At 35.4% G+C, this 23198-nt stretch overlaps 1 protein-coding gene across 1 annotated transcript in view; it reads left to right on the plus strand.

Annotated features, from left to right (window-relative positions):
• COL5A2 (collagen type V alpha 2 chain) overlaps positions 1–23198 on the plus strand; it is a 335664-nt gene that overhangs the window by 63719 nt on the left and 248747 nt on the right. The window contains exon 2 of the mRNA XM_035007551.1: positions 2600–2699. The gene's annotated coding sequence lies outside the window, so the exon portion shown is untranslated. The remainder of the gene's footprint in view (positions 1–2599; positions 2700–23198) is intronic.

Here is a 23198-nt window from a genome sequence, read left to right on the forward strand (position 1 = left end):
AAAGAAAGAAAGAAAGAAAGAAAGAAAGAAAGAAAGAAAGAAAGAAAAGAAGTTAGGAAAGGCACTAAACATGTTTGAGTTTCAATTTCTGTACTTTCAAACTGAGGATAATGTTACCTATTTTTTAAAAAAGCACTAAGCTATGATCTAGATTTCTGATGATACAAAGGGCTCTTTTGCATTGCTCAGAACACTTGTGAAGGTGGGTAGAAGATAGTCTTTTCCTAGTTAAACAAGGGAAATATATATTTCCCAGAGAAAGAGACAAGAATAACAGACTGTTGAAGGCATCTAGATTACCTAATTGAGGGGTTCACAAGCCTACATGCAAAACAGAATTGTCTGGGAGTTTGAAAATACCAACGTCAGCACTTAGTGCAGCACGATAACATCAGAATCTCTGGGAATTGGACACCAGCATCCATTGCAGACTAATCATATTAGAATCTCTGGGGGCAGGGCATCCCGTGTTGATTGAGAACCATCTTCAACAGAGTTTGGCAAACATTTTCTGTAAAGGGCCAGACTGTAAGTATTTTGGCTTTGGTAATATTTGAAATATTTTTGGCCATATGGTCTCTGTCACAGTGCTCAACGCTGCTGTTGTAGCATAGAAGTAGCCATAGATATGACATAAACAAATGAACATGCTTGTGTTCTAATGAAACCTTATTTATGGGCACAGATTTGAAACTGTAGTTTACTGACTAAGAACTTGAGCAAACGACACCTAATTTTTAAAAATTTCAGCTTTGTTGGGGTAAAATTGTAAGATACTTAAAGCGTACATTGTGGTGAGTTGATATACATATATATTGTGAAAGGATTTCTGCCTCCCCTTCTAGCTAATTAACACATCCATTGCTCCATGTATTTATCTTTCTTTTTCTTTTTTGGTGAGAACATTTAAGTTCAACTCTATTAGCAAATTTCAATTGTACAAGTGTTATCAATGTATATCAACTATAATCACCATGTTTTCCCTGGCAACCACTTTTCTACTCTCTGTTTCTATGAATTTGACATTTTCCCCATTTTAGATTTCACATATAAGTGATATCATGTAGTATTTGTCTTTCTCTGTCTGGCTTCTTTCACCTAGCATAATGTCCTCAAAGTCTATCTGTGTTGTCATAAATGACAGGACTACGTTCTTTCTCACACAGCTGAATAATATTCCATTCTGATGTGTGTGTGTGTGTGTGTGTGTGTGTATACATCTCACATCTACTTTATCCACTCATCTGTTGATGGGCACTTAGTTGTTTCCATATCTTGGCTATTATAAATAATGGTGCAATGAACATGGGAGTGCAAAGATCTACTCAATATCCTGTTTTGATTTTCTTTGGAAATCTCTACTTTTAGGCTTATTCTTCCAATTTTTAAATATTGTCAACTAACTGAAAAAAATTTTTTTTTAAAGATTTTATTTATTTATTTGACAGAGAGAGACACAGTGAGAGGGGGAACACAAGCAGGAGGAGTGGGAGAGGGAGAAGCAGGCTCCCCGCAGAGCAGGGAGCCTGATGTGGGACTCGATCCCAGGACCCTGGGATCTCATGACCTGAGCTGAAGGCAGTCGCTTAACCAACTGAGCCACCCAGGCACCCTGAAAAAAATTTTTAAATGCTGTGTAAGTCAAACTAAACATGTGTCTGGGCTGGCTCCAGTTACTGCATCTGTGGAGAGTCTGAGCAATGACAGAGTCAAGGGAGAGTTGGGTGTGGAATCTGGGAGAGGAACTGCTTTGTCAAAGAAAGCACATGTGAGGGAAATACCAAGAGTAAGAGAGATGGAGGATTGGGGTAGGGAGTAGAGCAGTGATGAATCATTAAAGAGTCAAGAGAGATCAGGTCTCCTTCCATTTACATTCCTATTAAATGAAGGAATAACTTTTATTGGGATAATGCTAAAATATTTTATAATATTTTTTTCTCTCATGTCTGTATCTTTATAGTTATTGTCAAGAAAACAAATAAGATCATATGTAGATGATGGGAACTGTTAAAAACCAGGTGGCTTATTAGTCAGGACTTTAGGGAGTAGAGAAAGGAAAGAGTCGAGGAACTGGCTAGGAGCAGAGAATAGGCCTTGGGGGTCTATCTGCAAGTAGAGTGGAATAGAGCTAGATGAGTATGGGGAGAAAATATACCTCAGGAGTGATATTCAATACTTAGAACAGAAAGAGAGAACTGGGATTAGACAAAAGTGGAGGATAGCCAGGAATCAAGTCCTGGTGGGCTGGAAGGTGTTTTGGCAGTGTTGGTCAAAGTAGTAGCCAAGGTGAGGTACTGAGCTGGGTGGCCAAGATCAGAGCCAGAACTATTGAATACAGAGCCAGGGATCTGGAGGCAGTTGGAAAGATATGCAAAGCAGACTATGCCAAGAATACGTACCCCCTGGTTTGGGAGTTTTCAAGTGGGAAAATTGCTCAGTTCATAATACATATTATGTAACTAACATAGTAATTCTTCTTAGGCTATTCTTTAAGTCCATGTTGAATTAAGAGTTAAACTAGATTTAAAATCTGGAATTTTGGTTAAAAAAATTAAAACATCCAAACATATTATCTTTCCAACAAATGTTTTTTAAACAGACCTCTCAGCCAAGTTGCCTAAGAACAACAGTTGACAAGAACTGCACTTCTTCAAACACTGTCTACGGCAGAATGGAAACAGGAACCTCTGGGAATATCTGTGAGTCATAAAATGTTGTAAGGAACTTTCCAAAGACATTTTCTTACTAGGATAGAGAGTTCTAATCTCATATTGGCAGACTCTGTTGGCGACGAAGTACATTGTTTACTTTGATTCCTTTTCAGCTGTCCTTCATGACCTTGGTTTATCAAGTTTTTGATATATCGGAACAGAAGAGTTGCATAAAATGACAAGATTGTAACCCCTTCTGTTCTTCTAGTCTCTTAAAAGATAAAAATCATGATCCTAATCTATGCTTCCTTTGTGAGTATGTTTAAGTCAGTTGTCTTTGAAGGAAGTAGTTTGGATTACTCCCACAATTTTGAAAGCTTATAGTACTAGTAATTGAAGACATATGTTTTCTTTTAATTAAGAAAGGATGTCAAAAAACACTTCATAATGCTGCCGAAAGGGGTATTTCTAAGTGTGGTGTGCATGCATGCATGAGGTCATTTAATCTAGTTTAAATATGAGTGTTTGAATTTGGGGAAATATAGACACAAATGCATATCCAACAAACATAGTTATCAATGTTAAGACCAAAAAGTAGGCCAGAAAAAAAGAATACCCAATCCTTTGCTCATAAATTTAATCTAAATCTAAATTTTTGGATATTTGATGGAGTCTGAGTAATTTCTAAATTGATTTATTATTTACAGATCTTTTCTATTTTTATTTCATTTTTAAAGCAGAGGTTCAAAAGGTTTTGACTATTGTACAAAACTGTGCAATCACCACCCAAATCAATATGTAGAACATTTCTATCACCTAGAAAGTTCCCATGTGACCCTTCTAGTCATTCTTCTACCACCACTCTCCTCCAAACACCAGAAACAGCAGAGATTAGTTTTGCATGCTCTTGGACTCCATATAAATTGAATCATACAGTATGTACTTTTTTGGGTTTTGCTTCTTTGACACAGCATGTTTTTAAGATTCATCCAAATTATTGTGTGTTTGAGTCATTCAGTCCTTTTAATTGCTCAGTAGTATTCCATTGTATGAATATATATACCACTGTCTGTTCTTTTGATGATGAACATTTGCATTGTTCCCAATTTTTGTCTATTACAAAAAGGAGTGCTAAGACATTCTTGTAAAAGTCATTTTGTAGTGTATGTTTTTATATCTCTTGGATAAATACCTAAGAATGGGATCCCTCCATCATAGGATTTTATAAGAAATTGCCAAACCATTTTCTAAAGTGATTGTATGATTTTACAGTCTTACCAGCAATGAATGGAGTTCCATATCCTTGTCATTTTTTAGTATTAGTCTTTTTGATTTTAACGTCTCAAGTGAGATTGAAATATTATTGTGATTTTATTTGCATTTCTCTGATTACTAATGATGTTGAGGAACTTTCTTTTTGTTTATTGGTCATTTCTTTATCTTGCTTTGTGAAGTATCTCTTCAATCCTTTCACCTATTTAAAAAAAATTTTTTTAGAGGTTCTCTTTATATTCTAAGAGTCCTTTCAGATAATGTTTCTCCTAGTCTGGATCTTGTCTATTTACTTCCTTAATGGCTACTATTTTTTAGTTGAGGAATAATTAGTCAGAACAAATTAATAATTAATTTAATTGAGAAATAATTCAAATGCCATAAAACTTACCCTTTTAAAGTAAATCAGTAGTTTTTAGTATATTCACAGCTGTACAACTATCAGCTGTATGTAATTTTAGAACGTTTTCATAACTCCCCAAGTAAACTCCATGTCCATTAATGTTCATTCCCCATTTTCCTCTCCTCCTGTAGACCCTGACAACTGCTAATATAATATCTGTCTCTATAGATTTGCCTCTTCTGGACAGTTTATGTAATTGGAATTATATACAGTTGTATAACCTGGTGCAAATATGCAGCTTTTGTATGTGGCTTCTTTCACTGTGAACATGATTTATGGCTGAATAGTATTTCACTGTATAGATATGCCACATTTTAAAAAATCTATTCATCAGTTGATGAATATTTGGATTGTTTCTACTTTTTGGCTCTTATGAATAATGCTGCTTTGAACATGTATGTACAAGTTTTCATATAAGTGTATATTTCAATTCTTTTGAATATATTCCCACTCTTGACTGAAAATGGTCCCCCAACATTGATAGGTTGAAAACCTAATCCCCAGTGTGATGGTATTTGGAGATGGGAGGCTTTGGGAGATGATTAGTTCATCAGGGTGGAGCCCTTATGATGGGACTCATGCCATAAGACATGAAAGAGCTTGCTTCCTTTTTAACTTTTTGAGGAACATCCATACTGTTCTCCAGAGTGGTTGACCAGTTTGCATTCCCACCAATAGTGCAAGAGGGTCCCCTTTTTCCACATCCTCACCAGCACCTGTTGTTTCTTGTGTTGTTGATTTTAGCCATTCTGACAGGTGCAAGGTGATACCTCATTGTAGTTTTGATTTGTATTTCCTTGATGATAAGTGATGTTGAGCATCTTCTCATGTGTCTGTTGGTCATCTAGATGTCTTCTTTGAAAAAATGTCTATTCATGTCTTCTCATATTTTAATTGGATTATTCTTTTTTTTGGCTGTTGAGTTTTACAAGTTTTTATGTATTTTAGATACTAACCCTTTATCAGATTTTTCATTTGCAAATATCTTCTCCCATTCTATAGGTTGCCTTTTCATTTTTTTTTTCTTTTAACATTTCAATGGGATAACTTGAAACTCTCAAAAATATGCAAACAAATAAGAGTAAATGATTTAGGAACAATCATTGCAGATTACACACACACAGTTATACATACAAATGATTAAATGCTAAGTAGGTGGAAAATGTGAAGATGTGTGTGGGGGTGTGGGTGTGTGTGTGTTGGAGAGCTATAGAATTGTTTACAGCTGTGCTTTTCAAACATTTCTGTCGAAGGATCACTAAGTGGAGAAGAAACATGGATGGTTGGGAGTAAGAGAGGAGTGACCAGGTGCAGACTCTTTCTTCAACATGTCATGTTTTATTTTATTTTATTTTACTTATTTTTATTTTTTTAAAGATTTTATTTATTTGAGAGAGAGAGCAAGTGGGGAGGGGCAAAAGGGGAGGGAGAGAGAATCTGAAGCAGACTCTGCACTGAGTGTGGAGCCTGATGGTGGGGGGTGCTCAATCCCATGACCCAGAGATCATGACCTGAGCAGAAACCAAGAGTCCGACACTTAACCAACTGCAACCACCCAGGTGCCCCATGTCATGTTTTATTTTAAAAATTTATACAATTTTCATTTTATTTCATGCCATATCCATGTTTGTCTTGATATAAAAACAATAACAGGTAAAGTTATTTTATCTTCAGATTTGATTAAAATAGACACCTGAGGGGTGCCTGGGTGGCTCAGTCATTAAGGGTCTGCCTTCGGCTCGGGTCATGATCCTGGGGTCCTGGGATCGAGCCCTGCATCAGGCTCCCTGCTCAGCCGGGAGCCTGCTTCTCCCTCTCCCACTCCCTCTGCTTGTGTTCCCTCTCTAGCTGTCTCTCTCTCTCTGTCAAATAAATAAAATCTTAAAAAAAAAAAAAAAATAGACACCCGAAGAAGCTATGTCATGTCTAGCCTTGCTTTTGAGCATTTCTTGGCATAGTAAATCATATCTTAGGGATTTACATACTTTTGTTTGAGAAACACAGATGTATAATGATAAATGAATCATAGTCAGGTGCAGCTTGTGCATTCGGAGGCAGTTGTTTTGATTCTGACAGAGGTTTGCTTGTAGGTAGTTAAAGCAGCTGTGTCAAAATTCCAGCCTATTCAAAGAGGTTGTACCAACAGAAACCTCTGAACCTCACTCTATCTTTGGCTTTTCTTCAATCCCATCTCCTAGGGCTGGGAGAGGAGACAGAGTGATATTTGTTTCACAAATTAATTAAAAATAAAAGTTGGTGATAAAAGTTTAATGGTTTGATTTTTAGCTATTTTAAAATGACACCATGTCAAAACAGCTTCATCAAAATATCATTTACCTGTCAGGTACAATTATTTGAAGGAGTTCATGGAGAATAAAAAACTTTAGAAAAAAAATGCTGTAGTGTAGAGTAAGTTTAAAGGGCTTCTTGTTGAGCCTAATTGACAAATCCATGGCAATTAATTAATCCACTTGTTTTGAAAAATTAAATAACTAGGAGAGGGAGGTGTATAGAGGGAATCAACTAATTCAAGGCTGGCATAGAAATCAAAGGCCAGAGGAAAATGAGAAAGTGGGGAATTCAGTAAAATGGGTGGTGGAGACAGGTGGAACTCCCTAAACCCTTTGATTAGGTCATAAGTAATGTTATACAGGTTGACTCTGCTGGTGAGGAAAACTTAATTGGTACTTTTATGCCCTTATATTAGTTTGCTAGGGCTGCAGTATCATAGTACCACAAACCAGGTGGCTTAACAACAGAAATTTATTGTCTCACAGTTCAGAGGCTGGAAGTCCAAGATCAAGGTGTTGGCAGGATTGGTACCTTCTTAAGGCTGTAAGGGAAGGATCTGTTCCTCTCTTTTTGTCTTACAGATGATCATCATTATGTTCACAAGGCATTCTGCCTATATGACTAAGTCTGTAAGTAAATTCCTCCTTTTTATAATGATACCAGCCACATTGGGTTAGAGCCCACATGAATGATCTCACTGTAACTTAATTACCTTTGTGAAGATCATCTCTGCAAATAAGGTCACATTTTGAGATCCTGGGGCTTAGGACTTCAACATACAAATCTGGGGGGGGCGGTGAGGGGCACAATCCAACCTCTAACACATCTCTTTATACTTTAACTTAATTTCATAAGTGAGCTCACACCAACTCTCTTCTCAGACACTGAGATGAAATGAAATATTAATGTAGTTTGAATTCAGCCCTGGCTAGGACCACTCATACCAGTGGTTGCAGACACAGTGCACTACTGTGGGTCAGATATAGGGTCTAGAATAAGAAACGGTATGATGGCATCTCAGCTCTGTGTATCATGCATCAATCTAGAGAGTTCAGGAGCTCTGAGGATAAACACATTTCATATATTTAGTACTAAAGAGAAAATGTTTGTCATGAACAAGTGAATGCTCATGTTTTTATTTCATTTGAATTACAGTCATATTTACTGCTCCTATATCTTGCTCAATCTAATAATCTTGGACACTAGCTAATCAATTTTATAGTTTATAAATTTCAGTTTGAGACATTTTGCATGTTGACACACAGCTGCTTTTAGTCACCTGCAAATAAGTTATATCTCTAATGTAATCCGACGAAGTCTGCACTTCAAACATAGAAATAATTCTCATTAATTTAAAGTCACCTAATTTTTGGATTACCTACTACTCTTTGGGATTATATATACCCTTCCCCACTCCATCAGTGTGGATGAAAGTGGTTTGTTGGTATAAGTAATAAAAGTGGCAGATTAAATGGCTTGGAAAATGTGGTAATATGTAGAAATAAATTACTAAAAAATTTTATGTATTATTTTAAATAAAGAATATTTTTAAGAGTCATTGCTAGTCATTAAGAATGTGGATTCTTGAACTAGACAATCTTGGTTCAATCTTAGGACCTAACAGTACATGAAAAATGTTTGTATTACCTGGCATAGGAAGCAGTCTAGATGTATTAGCTTTTTTTTTTTTTGCTATCAGAGAACAAAATATATTAAGAGGCAATAACATGAAATAACACCAAAACCAAATGAATATTTCTTATAATTTATATGGAGACAATAATGCTAGAATAATTAAAATTACTTGAAAATCTCATTCCTAATAAAATTCTAGATTAGAAAATTGATATTTGGGGTGCCTGGGTGGCTCAGTTGGTTAAGCGACTGCCTTCGGCTCAGGTCATGATCCTGGAGTCCCTGGATCGAGTCCCGCATCGGGCTTCCTGCTCGGCAGGGAGTCTGCTTCTCCCTCTGACCCTCCCCTCTCTCATGTGCTCTCTCTCATTCTCTCTCTCTCAAATAAATAAAGAAAATCTTTAAAAAAAAAAAAAAGAAAATTGATATTTGAAGCTTTACCAGTAGGTATATACTATCCATAAAATAATGTTAATGACTTGAACTCTATGACATTTTGATTACTAGAGAACACCATGCAGATTAGTGTGTCATTCTACAGAAATGACTTCGCAAGTTCTTTTTTTAAAAATAATATATATTGGGCTTTACATCAAGGCTACTAGAAATAAGATTATAAATAATCTCTCTATATTTTCTGAACAACCACTATTATTGGTGCTCCCTGTGTAACACTCACTTGATATAGCCCTTTAAAAAAGTATTAATAGGGAAACGGTTCTTTTGCCTGACAAATTTCTCTGCTTCCTTTTATAAGAAAACAAGAAAGATTAAGCCCATCATTTCTCTTTTTGTGCCTTGTAAGACACAAAAATTGCAATGTGTTCAAAGAACTACTTTCTTTTCTTTCTATTACAGAGAAATACTATTTTTCCCAGTCACCTTGTATCTGGGTGAGAGTGTGTGACTAGTTCTGGTCAACAGAATATGAGTGGATGTATGCCAGTTCTAGGTTTGGCCTTTAAAAACTCTTCAAATTTCCAAATGCTGTCTCTGTGCTTGTGAGCTGGTTAAATGCAGTAGTTTGACAGAAAGACCCTTTCTAAGGAAGGGCCTGGAAGATGGTCTCATTACAAGGTGAAAGAAATTCTGATCACTAAGACACTATTTGAAGGAGGGGTGCCCCAAAGAGTCCCCTCAGAAATATACACATTGGATTTTGCACGACAAAGCAACAACAACGAAAGTAAAAAGACTCCCCCTCCTTCCTCAAAAAAAATCATATATTGGTCCTAGGCCACTGAGAGATTTTTTTTTTGGTTGCTTGTTATGTAGCACCTGGCATATACCTTGGCAGCCAAGGTGTTAAAAATGTGCAGTGATAGGAATTTATTAGTTTTGTTTTTGCTTTGTGTACTAAATTTCTCCTTCCTTTCTTCCTTTTCTTCCTTCCTTCCTTTCCTTCCCTGCCCTTCCCCTTTCTTTCTTTTTCTTTCCTTTCCTTTCACTTTTCTTATTAATTATAGTTTACAGATATCATTATATTATTATATATTATATTAGTTTCAAGTATACAACATAGTGATTTGACAATTATATACATTATGAAATGCTCACCATGGTAAATGTAGTTATCATCATACATATCATACCTCTACCACCATACAAAGTTATTACAATATTATTGACTGTATTCCCTATGCTGTACTTTTCATCCCTCTGATTTATTTTTTAACTGGAAGTTTGTACCTCTTAATCCCCTTCATCTATTTCATCTACTTCCCCATCCCCTCCCCTTTGGCAATCACCAATTTGTTCTCTGTATTTATGAGTCTGTTTCTGATGTTGTTTTTGTTGTTGTTCATTTGTTTTGTGTTTTATGTCCATATATAAGTGAAATCATATGGTATTTTATGTGTTTCTTGGGATGAGGTTGAGAGGGATGTAGAGTGGGTTGCTGGCTCCTGAAGTTCAGACTTTTGGTACCATAACATGTTGCCCATTGTCCTAAAATGCCCCTATGAAAATGGTTTCTCTTAACTTCAGGGAAGCTTTCAAGTTCTAAATATTAGTATATAATATTTCAGGAGATTTCATGGCAAAAGTTTAAATCTTAGAATCGTGATTTATGGGAAAATCTTTGGGAAATTTCAACATTTAATAATTTGGATAGGCAAATACCTCTAAAATATGCTAAGTTGATTAACATCAACTAATTAAATTAAAATGGATCTTCAGTTTAGGATATAGGGAAATGGGACGTCCATTATAAAATTACTAGGTTAGGTGAGGAATTTAGTACCAAATTTTATTCAAATAAAATAATCTTCTCAATCACCGGAACATAATGTCATGAACTTCAATTTTAGCTTGATCACAATGTAAGTTCTGTCATATATAGAATCAAAATCTTATTTGTGTTTTAGTTTCTGTTTTTCTGTTTTCTGTGATTTAGGTACGGACAAATACAACACAACGTTCTTTCCTCCAGAAATCCCTTCTCCATGTATTTTTAGGACTTACTTAGCTTTTTCAGGAAACAAAGATTCGACAAAATAAATATCTTATGGAGAATATCTTATTTTGTTGTTTCTTCTGGATTTGAGGGATTTTCTGTTTTAGCCTTGATGAGTAAATTAAATCTCTGATAAAATTTCTGTCTAGGTTACTTATACAGTAAAACCAGATTGTGGAGCTGTTTAACCATGTTTTTTTCTTCAGTGACAGCCTTTGATATAAAGTGATAGTCCATAAAATTTCAGCAGTCTCTAGTAGATATATAAATCCAGTGTAATTCACTTTATTTTTAGAAATAGTACAAATGGCTAGCCAATTTTTTTCTTTAGATATAAACAAAGATATAAAGGTGTTACAACTTCAAACATAAAATTACAGGAATTCTTATTTCTCAAGTCTTTAATGATCCCAGTTCTAGGAGATACTACATTATTTTACTAGGTTTAAACAGGTCCAGTGAGCTGGGTAGGGCATTGAAAGGTATATTTTAAGCATGTTATTGTTCCAGTATGATTACAGTGTCACATTTATATTTGTCTTTTATTCCATGAGCATTTAATGTTCTAGACATTGAGATAGATGCTCTCACAGATTATCTTTTTTAATCCTCATAAAAAATCCTTTGAGGTGGTGCACATGTGCCCATTTTCCTGGAAAGGAAACAGAGTTTAGAGAGAATACATGACTTCTCAAAAGTCACCTTTGTAGTCATTAGGGTGGCATGAGAATGAAGACCTCCCCCCTCCCCATATGACTGACACCAGAACCTATGCTTATTTCCCTATTGAATCTAGTTTACTTTGTGTGTTCTGGAACCATCTTGGCCATCTGCCATTAACCCAATCACTACTTACTTCTCAGATGTAACCACTGTGCAGAGCTCTCCCCTCTTCTTGCCATGGCTCCTGGAGACATGACTACTTCTCTTCTCTTCATCACCTTATTTTTGGGCAGTTTTTCCCCTCCCAAGACTGACTGAAAAGTGGAATACAGTTCTATTCTTGCTTTCTTGCTGCGCCCCAAACAGAGTTATTTTTATTTCTCCAAGTTGGGTGACAAATGCAGAAGCTATTTTATTTTTATACCTCTAAATACAGTGGAGAAAATACAGAAAGCCTGGGAGCATTCAAAGTTTCCTAATTTTGTGAAGTCTCTAGATAAGACACTATGTAGTTTTGGACTCTTTTCTGAGAATGTGGAGAGTAGATTTTTAAAAATCCAGCCACAGAGGAAAAGACAGAAGTGTGCAGAGAGATATTTCCACACAAATTTGCAGACAGGAAAAAAAAAGACAAATTGTAAAGTAAGTATAACATAGAGCATAGTAAGGGATATGTATTTTAAGTCAGAAGATTGTGAGTGTGAGTGTTATTATTAAAGCATCAGAACCTTGACCTTACTTGGCTTAAGTATCTTTGCATAACAATACCTAAAGGGTTGTCTAACTCAAAGATTTATACACCCCATTGAAAGATTTGATGAGCAGGCTTAATCCTCTAGTTTTCCTTGAGAACCATTCTCAATGTATGCTTATATATGATGAACTGTAATGGCCAGAGAGGGCATCCTTTCATAATCTCTAGTTCCACCTTGCTCCCATAGTTAGTCCTTAAACATTCTGGGTGTTGCTTTTTGTTTTTTTTCCCCAAGATATCATGTGGTTTGATCTACATTAAGAAAGATCTTCTTGATTTAGAGAAGTTTTTATTAAGTTTTTGCTTATGCAGGCACTTCAATACAAAATGGAAGCACCACGACTTACTATGGAATTTAAATAAAACTGATTATTTCAGAAGGCATTGCTATGTTTCGAAGCATAAGTTATTTGTCAGTGAAAATGATGCCTTCCCTATAACATGTAGGTATCTTCAAGCAATATTTATCATGGACCAATCATATTTAATGGCCTAAGGAAACTATATTGTGTCATATATTGAAATATGTTTGTTCTACAAGTTATAGGCAGAATATTAGTATCAAGTTTTGGCAGTTCGTCCATGCAGATTAGACAGAATTGAGGCATATATCAGTTTCGGTTCATGGTGCAGAGATTTCCTAAACTTGAGGTTATTTCCACCTGGCAAAATGGAGGATGATCTTAAGTGATTACCTCAAAGCAATGAACTAATGAATCAGTGAACTAATGCAGTTTCCAAATTATTATTTTTTAAACTAATGGAATTACATATCAAAGTGAATATTAAAAACTATTTAACAACATTAGCTTAAAATTTTAGCTTAAAAATACACCTTCTTGGCTAGTAATCTAGGAAATATTAATTGTGTGCAAATAAACATGAGTTTGATACAGTATTTCCTGGCTGATTTTTGAAAAAAAACCAAGAAACAAAAAACTTCAGAAAATGGCTAAAAGCTGTGGAGTAACATTAAAAACATGAAATTTTGCTTCTGCAACAGGATATTCAGTGGGGATTCAATGTTCCATGTCTAGGGTCAGAGCTGAAAAATCTGAGGTTTAAATTTAAACAATTTAAAGAGAATTTCCCCAAAGAAGAAATTATTAACACTTCCCTCAGAGCTAATGATAAAAGGCAGAACCAACACCATCAGCGATCCCCACCACCACCCTTTCTATATAAAATGACTAGACTGGGGAGACAGGAATCATCAGAAGCTCAGTTATTGTTGGAGGCTTCCCTCTTTCCCCTCCTTGGGGAGGAATAGAGATGCTTTCTTTTCTAAGGCCAAACTGGGAGTAGAAGGGCTCCAAGAGAATCACTCGTAAAGAATGGGGGTTAATGGGGGTTCTTACCAGGCTGGCATTGTGTTTCTTGATTGGATGCTTAGCCAGCAAACTTTATTTAAATTCCAGAAACACAATGAGAGATTGTTGGCAGAGTGGAGAGAGCCTGTATTCTTACCATTTGGTGTGGTAAAGAGGAGACCGGGCTTATACCAAGGAAGGCAAGCAGGCTGACTCACTTATCACTGCTTGCTCATTAATATGGATTGAATGTTTGTGTCCCCCCAAGATTCATATGTTGAAACCCTAATCCCCAGTGATGTTATTTAACCTTTAAGGTAATTAGGTTTAGATGAGGTCATGAGGGTAGAGCTCCTATGATGGGATTAACGCCTTTACACAAAGAAAAGGAGACACAACATTTCTGTGTGTGTGCACGTGCCAAGGAAAGGCCATGGGAAGACTTAAACAGGAAGAGGGTCCTCAGCAAGAACCCAGCAGTGCTGGCACCCTGATCTCGGACTCTAGCCTCCAGAACCATTAGAAATAAATGTTTGTTGTTTAAGCCACACAGTCAGTTGTATTTGTTAGAGCAGCCTGAGCTAAGACACTCACCCTGTAGGGCTTCTCGCTAGGGAGGCAGGTCCCAGTAGGAAGACGTGGTGGATGAACTGCCAGGGGAGGTAGTTGGGACTGGAGAATGATGTTAACCTGGAGCTTATTCTGTTTTAGCAGAGAACTGTAGTCTAAGGAGACCTCTTAAAATCTTGCAAAAACTTGTACAGCCTTCTCAGGAGAGTCAGCATTTGGATGGCTGCTGCTACACACAGGACATCAGTGTCTGGCCAGAGAGGCAGAGAAAGCCAAGAGAAGGCTGTAATAGCAGCCATTTAAATAAAGAGGCGCTTGTTCCTCTCCCTTTCCTTCCTCCCTACCCCTAACAAGTGAAGGAGCTGGGCCTTGAAGGAAAAGGGCAACAAAAGGAGAATACAGATGTACAGATTTACCTTGAGCCCCTACCCTGTCACTACCCCAGCAGTCCAGGTCTGTCCTCATGCTTGGGGTTGATGAGATTTAGATTGAGTTTGAGTTTGAAGTTTTATATTGGACTTAATTTTAATAAAAATGACTTAAAGTTATGGAATCTACCAAATATGATACTATAGGATGGGAAAAAAAGATTTGAGGGGCGCCTGGATGGTTCAGTCGGTTAGCATCTGCCTTCAGCATAGGTCCTGATGCCAGGACCCTGGGATCGAGCCCCGTTTCTGGCTCCCTGCTCAGTGGGGAGCCTGCTTCTCTCTCTCCTCCCTGCTTGTGCTCGCTCTTGCTATCTCTCTCAAATAAATAAATAAAATCTTAAAAAAAAGAAAGTTAAAAAAAGGGATTTGACAAAGCATTATTGAAAAAATGCAAGTGATTTCATGTTTAAGTTCCAACTGTTTGAGATTGCAATGGTATTCATTTTGATAAAATATATTTCATTGTTTTGGCAAATAGAATGCAGAAATAATGGGAGAGATGTGCAATAAGAGGCCACCTCTTTTTCACTTCAGCTTCTGGAAAAAGTAAGAATTTTAAGACTTTGGGTGTTAAGTTACAATCAGTGACATGAATGACATTTTTTGTGGTTGTGGTTTTATATGGCATTAGACTTCTATGAAGAATGTTTAAAAGAATATCTTACATAATATAAAAAGCATCTAGATATTCTTCAACAAATACCAAATAAATTGTCATTTATGTGAGTTCAAAGGCAAGTCACTGTGAATTAATTTTTGAAATAGACATACCTAGGAGATGCCAGTTTGCATTAATGATTCTAAAAGAGTACAGATGGTAAAGTGTGCAGCCTCTGAGAAACTGGAGCTTCCCAGAGAGCCCCAGACACCTGTGTTTTTAAGCATTGGCATTCTGCATTCTTATTAAGGAGTCCCCACTTTATGCTAAAAATACAGATGTTTCTCATATGCTTTTAAGGTACTTTTCATGGATTTGATCTCAAGAGTCACCGTACAGTTAATACATAGTGAAGTTTTCTCCTCTTGATATTACCATTTATTTATAAAAAATAAAATGGCATATAAATTTCATCCTAACCAACCTATGAATATAAAAAATGAAGCTTGAAAAACTTTCAGACCAAACAGCCTCTTTCCACCCCCACTCTGCAAATATACCCCAAAATAAAAATGAAGGATAAGAACTATATACTTAAGATAGCCTATGTATTCTGCTATGGCAAAAGCTAATCTGAAGAAGTTTACTTTTTTTATGGAAAAAATAAAAAACAAATTAGTTAAATAGTATCATTATTTGAATTCTTGTTTTTCAACATGTTTCTCTTTTACATTTGTGCTTTTGTCCATTACAATTTAATGAACTAAATCCAACTTTGCAATATTACAGGATTATTTTTGAGAAGGTTAGTATAGTGGATTGATTTTAGACCTGAAGTCACTTATTAGCTTTGTGACTTTGGGAATGCTGCTTAAACTGTGCTGTTTCCTCATCTGTAAAATGGAGATAAGAACACAAGATTATCTTGAATAGTTGTATGAATACCAAACAACAATCATATGACCCGATTAGGTGTCCACCACAGAGCGAGCATACTATAGTGTTAGTTGTTATTATGTGGGTGTGAAGATGGTGCTATAGAATTTGAATAGAAATGTAACTGACAGAAGTTAACTGAGAGATGTTTTGAGGGGAAAATAGATAAAAACCAATGACAGAGAGAGAATTAAAAGTGAGTCCAAGTTTATCATTTCTAATCCTGACCCCAGCTACTTGATGATTGGGCTAAGTTTTGAATGACTGTGGCTGAGAGGTGTGTGTGGGTGTCTTCTTCTGCCTATCTCCCACTCATGAGTTGGAGGTTCTTCCTTTGGTGTGTCATTGCTGAGAATTCTGGGACCCTGATTGCCCTTGTCCCAGCTCAAAAGGTGGTGGTGGTTCCACACCTGAAGAAGTGAGTTGAGAACTGATGGTTCTTTGGGGAGATGTAAATTTCCTTACATCTTACACTACAGGAAGGGGCATTCTCTCTTTTTTTTCTCTATTTTTTGAGATTGGATATAACCAGCAGTGTACCAGGCTGAAAATAAAACCAAGAATAAAGAAGGAGGAGTAGAGAAATAGAAAGAAGCTAAGCCTTTGAAGACAAAGTTTAGCCATGTAAAGAATTATGATTGGCAATTATGAAGTCCAGAGGTCCAGTGAAGTCCTATCCTGGGATCCCCTGAGCCTCTGGACCTCCTGATTTGAGAGATAATAATTATTTCATTAAGCTATCTTAAGACATGGTTTCTGTTACATGCAGCCAAAAGCATTATAACAGAAAGATATTATTAATTTGAAAATAGTTGGTTATTTTAGTCATCAAAATTTTTGTACAATGGAATATAATTTACTGGAGTTTTTAGAAACCCTTTTTATGTTTGAATAATAAAATCCTGTCCACTTTTAATTTCTTCCTTGACCTCTTCCCTTTTTATTTTCATTAAAGAAATTATTACAATTCTTTTTATGATTTTTTTTTTGTCATTTTCCCCTAGTATTTCCTAGGGATTTCTTTTTCTTTTAGCAAATATATTTTCTTCTAATTTTAGTTTCTATTTACACCTTCTTTGCCTTTGCCAGCTTCTGAATTTTCTGCCTTGTGAAAGATGACTCAATCATAGTACAGTTACAATACATCTCTTTGTCTTCCTTGAAATATATTTCCATTTATCCAGTTCCCCTGGTACTTTGGGAAACCCTACATGATAGAACGATTAGTGAAAATACTGATGTGCTTTCTTACCCAAACCTCTAACCCCATTCTCCATCTCTGCTCAAAGCGGGAAACATAGAGCCATCATTTGTACAGGGGAAGGGAGGGTAATATTGTTGTAGGAAATGGGCAGCGAACAAGGGTACCAGATTCTCCTAAGTGGCATGAAGGGATGTTTGGAGTGGCAGTGCCTACCTCCAGATGAGCTCTGCGCTTCCTGTATACTGCAGCACAGTCCTATGGTCAGAGAAATCTCCAAGTGGGAGATAGGGAGTATTTTAGAGGTAAAGAAGAGGAAACAAGGTAGGCATTGAACCTGGCGTACATTCCCCACCATGTGTCAAAGATATGAGAACAAAAGGACCTTGTCCCACACCTGTCCCACACCTGGGTCAGTAATGTCAAACAAACCTATTTAGTATGATGTGGAGACCAAGGATACATTACATCCTAATGTTTTTAAATTTGTGATTGACTTTCATTCTTCTAACGATTCCAAACATCTTTTGGAAGTGCTATTTGACACAAGTGTGAGGTCAAATTTCTTGGACAATTCAAAATTATGTGTATGTCCTTAGGTTTATATTTTAATACTTACAGAACATGATGAACTAAACTAATGCAGATCATTGTCCTCAAAATTAAAAAAAAACATCTAAATAACTTAAACTACACTTCAATAATTTAAAATACAATGTTTTCAATGAAAGTAAAGGTGATCTACCAGTGCCAGGAAGTGAGAGAAATAAAGGCAGAGTTTCAAAGGGTAGCTGAGACAATGAAAGCTCACAAGGGTTTTAGGTTTGATATAGGCTCTATGGGATAAGAATTTAATACCCATATAAGGAGGGCCATGTCATTTGATCCTCATGAGTGGAGAGCTGGTACCAAGTACCCAGCTCAAAAACCAGTGCTTTAAAGTAGTGGTCTCCTTGCAAAAATGGAACTAGAAACACTCTGTACATAAACCTTGGGAAGCAGCCTAATAATTTGCTCTCTGTTTTGGGCTTCAAGTGGAAAAAAAGATACTAGTGAGAAACTGAAACCCTGGGTCTGTTCCAGTTGGGGTTACAACTGATATTTCCTGAATAGTATGGGAAATACAGGCTGAGAAATTGGAATAAAAACCAGTCAAAAACCATTAAAATCTACTGTATTCTGTCAGGAAAAAAAAAGTACAAAATTGATCTGTCAGAATAATTCAGGGAATGTAGGACTCCTGTGGAAAACACAAACCCACTGAAGAACTTAAAATTAAAAGTTAGCAAATTAACCATTGTGAGGGAGAGTAAGCAGGCATAGACAGCAAACAGGAGGATTAGCACTCTCAAGAATAGAGAATAATAAACAATCGGAATGAGTCTATAACTGTGTTAATATTGTTTAAAAAGATAAAGGTGGAGCAGAAATCGCAATGAAACAAAAGGACAATATGAAATAAACTATAAGAAAATGAGAAGTGTAATATATAAGGAGACATAGTTCAAGAGAGAATTTGTGGCAAAAATGAGGAAATCATCTAGACTATAGCACAGAGAAATGAAGAGATGAAAAATAATAAAAAGCAGTCAATAGATATAAAGGATAGAACATGGATGTTAATGTATATCTAATGGGAATCTCAGTAGTGAAAATAGGGAAAATGAAAAAAATAGCAATAGTAAACTAAGTTATTGGTGGGGAACTTAGCAAATGTAAATACAAGCTATTAAATCAAAATAGCATAGAATAAAATCAAATCCCCACCTAGAAATATCAGAGTGAGATTGTAGAATACGAAAAACAAAGAAATCTTAAAAGCAAGCAGAGAGAAGGACTATGATGGACAAAATATGAGGGGAAAGAAATAAAGACATTTTGAGATAAATAAGGATTGGGAGGATACCTCCCACAGATTACTGAGGAAAGAATTATTAGAAGACAACTAAATGTGGAAGGAAGAAAGGGAATGAGAGAAGCGAATGGAAACAAATCCGTGGTAAAGATGTGGGTTAACCTAAATCAACTGTGTAAAACTGTTACATTTTGGAGAGGTTAAAAATAAGGTAGAACTAAAATACCAGATAAAAATAATGTGGAAGATGGCAGAAGAGTTGAGAGCTAAATGTTTCATGGTTCTTGTATATTATGGTGTGGATAAAGATGATTCTTTTTCTTTTTCTTTTTTTTTTAAGATTTTATTTATTTATTTGACAGAGAGAGAGACAGCCAGAGAGGGAACACAAGCAGGGGGAGTGGGAGAGGGAAAAGCAGGGGGAGTGGGAGAGGGAGAAGCAGGCTTCCTGTGGAGCAGGGAGCCTGATGCAGGGCTTGATCCCAGGAGCCTGGGATCATGACCTGAGCCAAAGGCAGAAGCTTAACGACTGAGCCACCCAGGCGCCCCAAAGATGATTATTTTTCTTAAGTTAAATTTGTAGGTTAAGATTTTTCAGGATAACTATTAATAGAAATAGACATATAACAAAAAATAGTAGAGATGGGGAAAAGAAGAAGAAAAAAAGAAAAATAAGATTAATCTGATTAAGCCAAAAAACCTTTCTAAGACAGAAAAAATGAAAACAAAACAACAACAACAAAACAGATTCTACCTAGTAAAATGTTTTAGTGGTTTCTTTCCATGAAATGACTTAAATTAGAAACAATTTTTGTGGTAATATGACTAGATTTTCTTATTAGGATCATATTATTTTAGAACTGAAAACAAATGTTTAAAATAGTTCTAGTTAGGGGAAATAAGAGATTAAAATTAAGACTCAGAGATTAAATGACTTCTTTGAAGTCATACACCAAAGTCACAGGTATAAGACTAGAACTTAGTTTCACTGGCATAGTAGTCTTCATTAAATTTAGCTGGAAGCCAGAAAACATAGGGCTAATGCTGAGTAGCTGTAATCAGGTGTCAAAATTGAACCTGGCTATAGTTGTTTCTTTCAGAATGGGATAATAATTGTCATTTAACAATTGTCAATTACTGATAATTGTATTTATTTATGTACCTATCAGAATAGGAGAATTCTTTGGGCATTTTAAGGTCCTTAGATAAAGATATAGTAATAAAAATAAGCATTATACTGTACATTTTTGTGTTATGGATTTATCTAGAAAAATAATTGAAATTAAAATTAAGGTGAAATTAATCATTCTTTGGGTTACTACAAGTACTTTTTATTTTCTTTTATCAATATTATTAAAATATGATTTTATATAATCTGAGATTTGGGACAAAACATAGGATAGAGAAAGCTCTCTTTTTAAACAGCAAAGCTTAATTGTCCATAGGGGGAAAAAAACCACAAAATTTTTCAGTAGCACAGAATGAGGAAAAATTTTACCAACATAGAAAAATTCAGGTCATGATGAAGAGAAATGATCTTGTCCACACAGTGAGTCATAATTTCCAAGTGAGTTTCTTTGAGAGTGTGGCTTACAACCACATTGTATGGTATGTCTGAAGTATTTCTAGAATTAGAATAACACCTACTCTGAAAGAATTTATCCATCATTAAATTTAAATTTAAAATCAGATGTAGCAATAAAGTTACGGGGGAAGAGATGCCAGGAATGAAATAATAGATTTCAAGTATAAGAAACTACAACTGAGAAAATGAAAATGTCTCAAAATTTTATGGATTTTGTCATTTTGTTCTTGAGCAGTTGTAGGAGTTAATGAACATTTGAAATAGCATGTGTGGCAATATGAGAAAAAGTGCTTTCTTTCTATTTACTGCCAGGGTGTCGTTAAAATTATAGAGCTAATTTCTCTGAGTGGAAACTTAAATCTTCCAGCCTTGTGACTTGAGTGAATACAAAGATAACCACTAGGACACTTGTATTTCTTTAAACCATTTAGAGAGAAGACTCTCCATACCTAAAGTGTATGAAATCAAAATGTTTATTCACATCTATGAAATTAACCCATGGAATTTAGTTAAGAATCACTATGACTTTCTTTAAATGAGAGTTCTTAAGTGCTTTAATTAAATGTTCGGAAAATTTAATTGGATGTTTCTTTGACATATTGTATTTTATCAGCATAAAAGAAGAACAGCATATAAAATTTTGAAACACTTTTTATTTACTAACATGTGCTTATCATCAAGGATGAAGTTCAGTACTTTGGAATCTACAACAAAGCCATTATCTATGAATTTGTACATTTCTGGTGGCCTCCCTAATTCACCAGGGGTCCTTACATGCAAAGACATTTTCCCTGGCTTTGAGGTTTAATACCATTCATGTATTGTTATGTCTAGCATACCTCCTTCTAAAATGGATTTGAAGTGTCCTTTGTATAACGTGTGTATGTGTGTGCACGTGTGTGTGTTTTCAATAACTATAAGATGGAATCTCAAATTTATTTTTTCAGTCTAAATCCTTTGAGCACTAGATTCAACACTAGTTCCCAAAATATTCAAATGGGATGTTGGGAAATTCTGGAAGATAAAGTGATACAGTTCAGCTTGCTCAAATCTAAATCCTACACATCTGTTTTGTTACATTAATATTGTATATTATTTTTTAAAAATCTGATGCACATTATTTCTGTTAGGCAAAAAGGCCCCAGTAATTAGCTGGTAGCTATCTCCAGTTGCTCAATTATAGAATTCATTTCTTTAACAATTTTTATTTCTTTAGCATTATAAAAGAGATCAAAAAGTAGTATTAAAACTAGTAAAAGAGGGCGCCTGGGTGGCTCAGTCGTTAAGTGTCTGCCTTCGGCTCAGATCATGATCCCAGGGTCCTGGAATCGAGCCCCACATCGGGCTCCCTACTCAGCGGGAAGCCTGCTTCTCCCTCTCCCACTCCCCCTGCTTGTGTTCCCTCTCTTCTGTGTCTCTCACTGTCAAATGAATAAAATCTTTATTAAAAAAAAAACTAGTAAAAGACACTATTATATTTGAGAAGTATTTTGGGGAAGTTATTTTTGGTCATATATTTTTTTCAGGGATTAATAATGACTAAAACACACTTCTTTACTGTATTTTGCAAATGTACATCATTGTAAACAAACCTGATGCATGAAAATAGGAATTTATACATAATGTATATTAATGATTGAATGTTTTCTTTAAAAAAGGGTTATTTTGGGGCGCCTGGGTGGCTCAGTTGGTTAAGCATCTGCCTTCGGGTCAGGTCATGATCTCAGGGTCCTGGGATTGAGCCCTGCATCAGGCTCCTTGCTCAGCCAGGAGCCTGCTTTTCCCTCTCCCTCTGCTTGTTTCTCCCCCTGCTTGTTCTCTCTCTGTCAAATAAATAAATAAGATCTTTTTAAAAAATTAAAAATAAATAAAAGGAGTTATTTTCCAAATAACTCATAATAACCTAACTGCAAATGAAAGCTTTTCTAATACATTAAAAGTGCTTTTGATTTCATTATATTATTTTAAAGTAGGTACTATAGAAAATTCTTATAAAAAAGAAAATAAAAATCACCTGTATTCTACTCAGGGGTCTGTTAACAATTTTTGTTTATTTCTCTCCAATTTCCCTCAGTGAGATTACACACACACACACACACACACACACATACCACAGACGTGAACACACAAAAACACACGTTTTGTATACTGTTTTTCTCTCAACTTTTAGAATTTTCTCACACCTGTAAATACTTTTTATACCTATCTTTAGCCTTTGCATATTATTGCATAATATAGATATAACCTTAATTTATTTTCTAGTTCCCTTATTATGGAACATTTTTTATTGTTTTCATTTTTTATTTGATAATGATGTGATGAATATTTTTGTGTTTAAGTCTTTGTTTTTTAATGACATCTTTAATAATAAATCTTTAATAACAATCTAGGATAGATTGTTAAAATTGAAATTGAGTCAAAGGATTAAAATATATTTGAGATTATTAAGAGAGATTGTTAACTATTTTTCTGTAGGAAATTTAATCAATATATAATCCTTTTATGTATGTATGACAATACTTCCTTATTGTATACCAATTATTATGAACTGAATATTTGCCCCTCCATTCATATATTGAAATCTAAT

This window comes from Mirounga leonina, unplaced genomic scaffold, assembly GCF_011800145.1.
Source record: "Mirounga leonina isolate KUSES-001 unplaced genomic scaffold, KU_Mleo_1.0 Mir_151, whole genome shotgun sequence".
NCBI classification, from domain to species: domain Eukaryota; kingdom Metazoa; phylum Chordata; class Mammalia; order Carnivora; family Phocidae; genus Mirounga; species Mirounga leonina.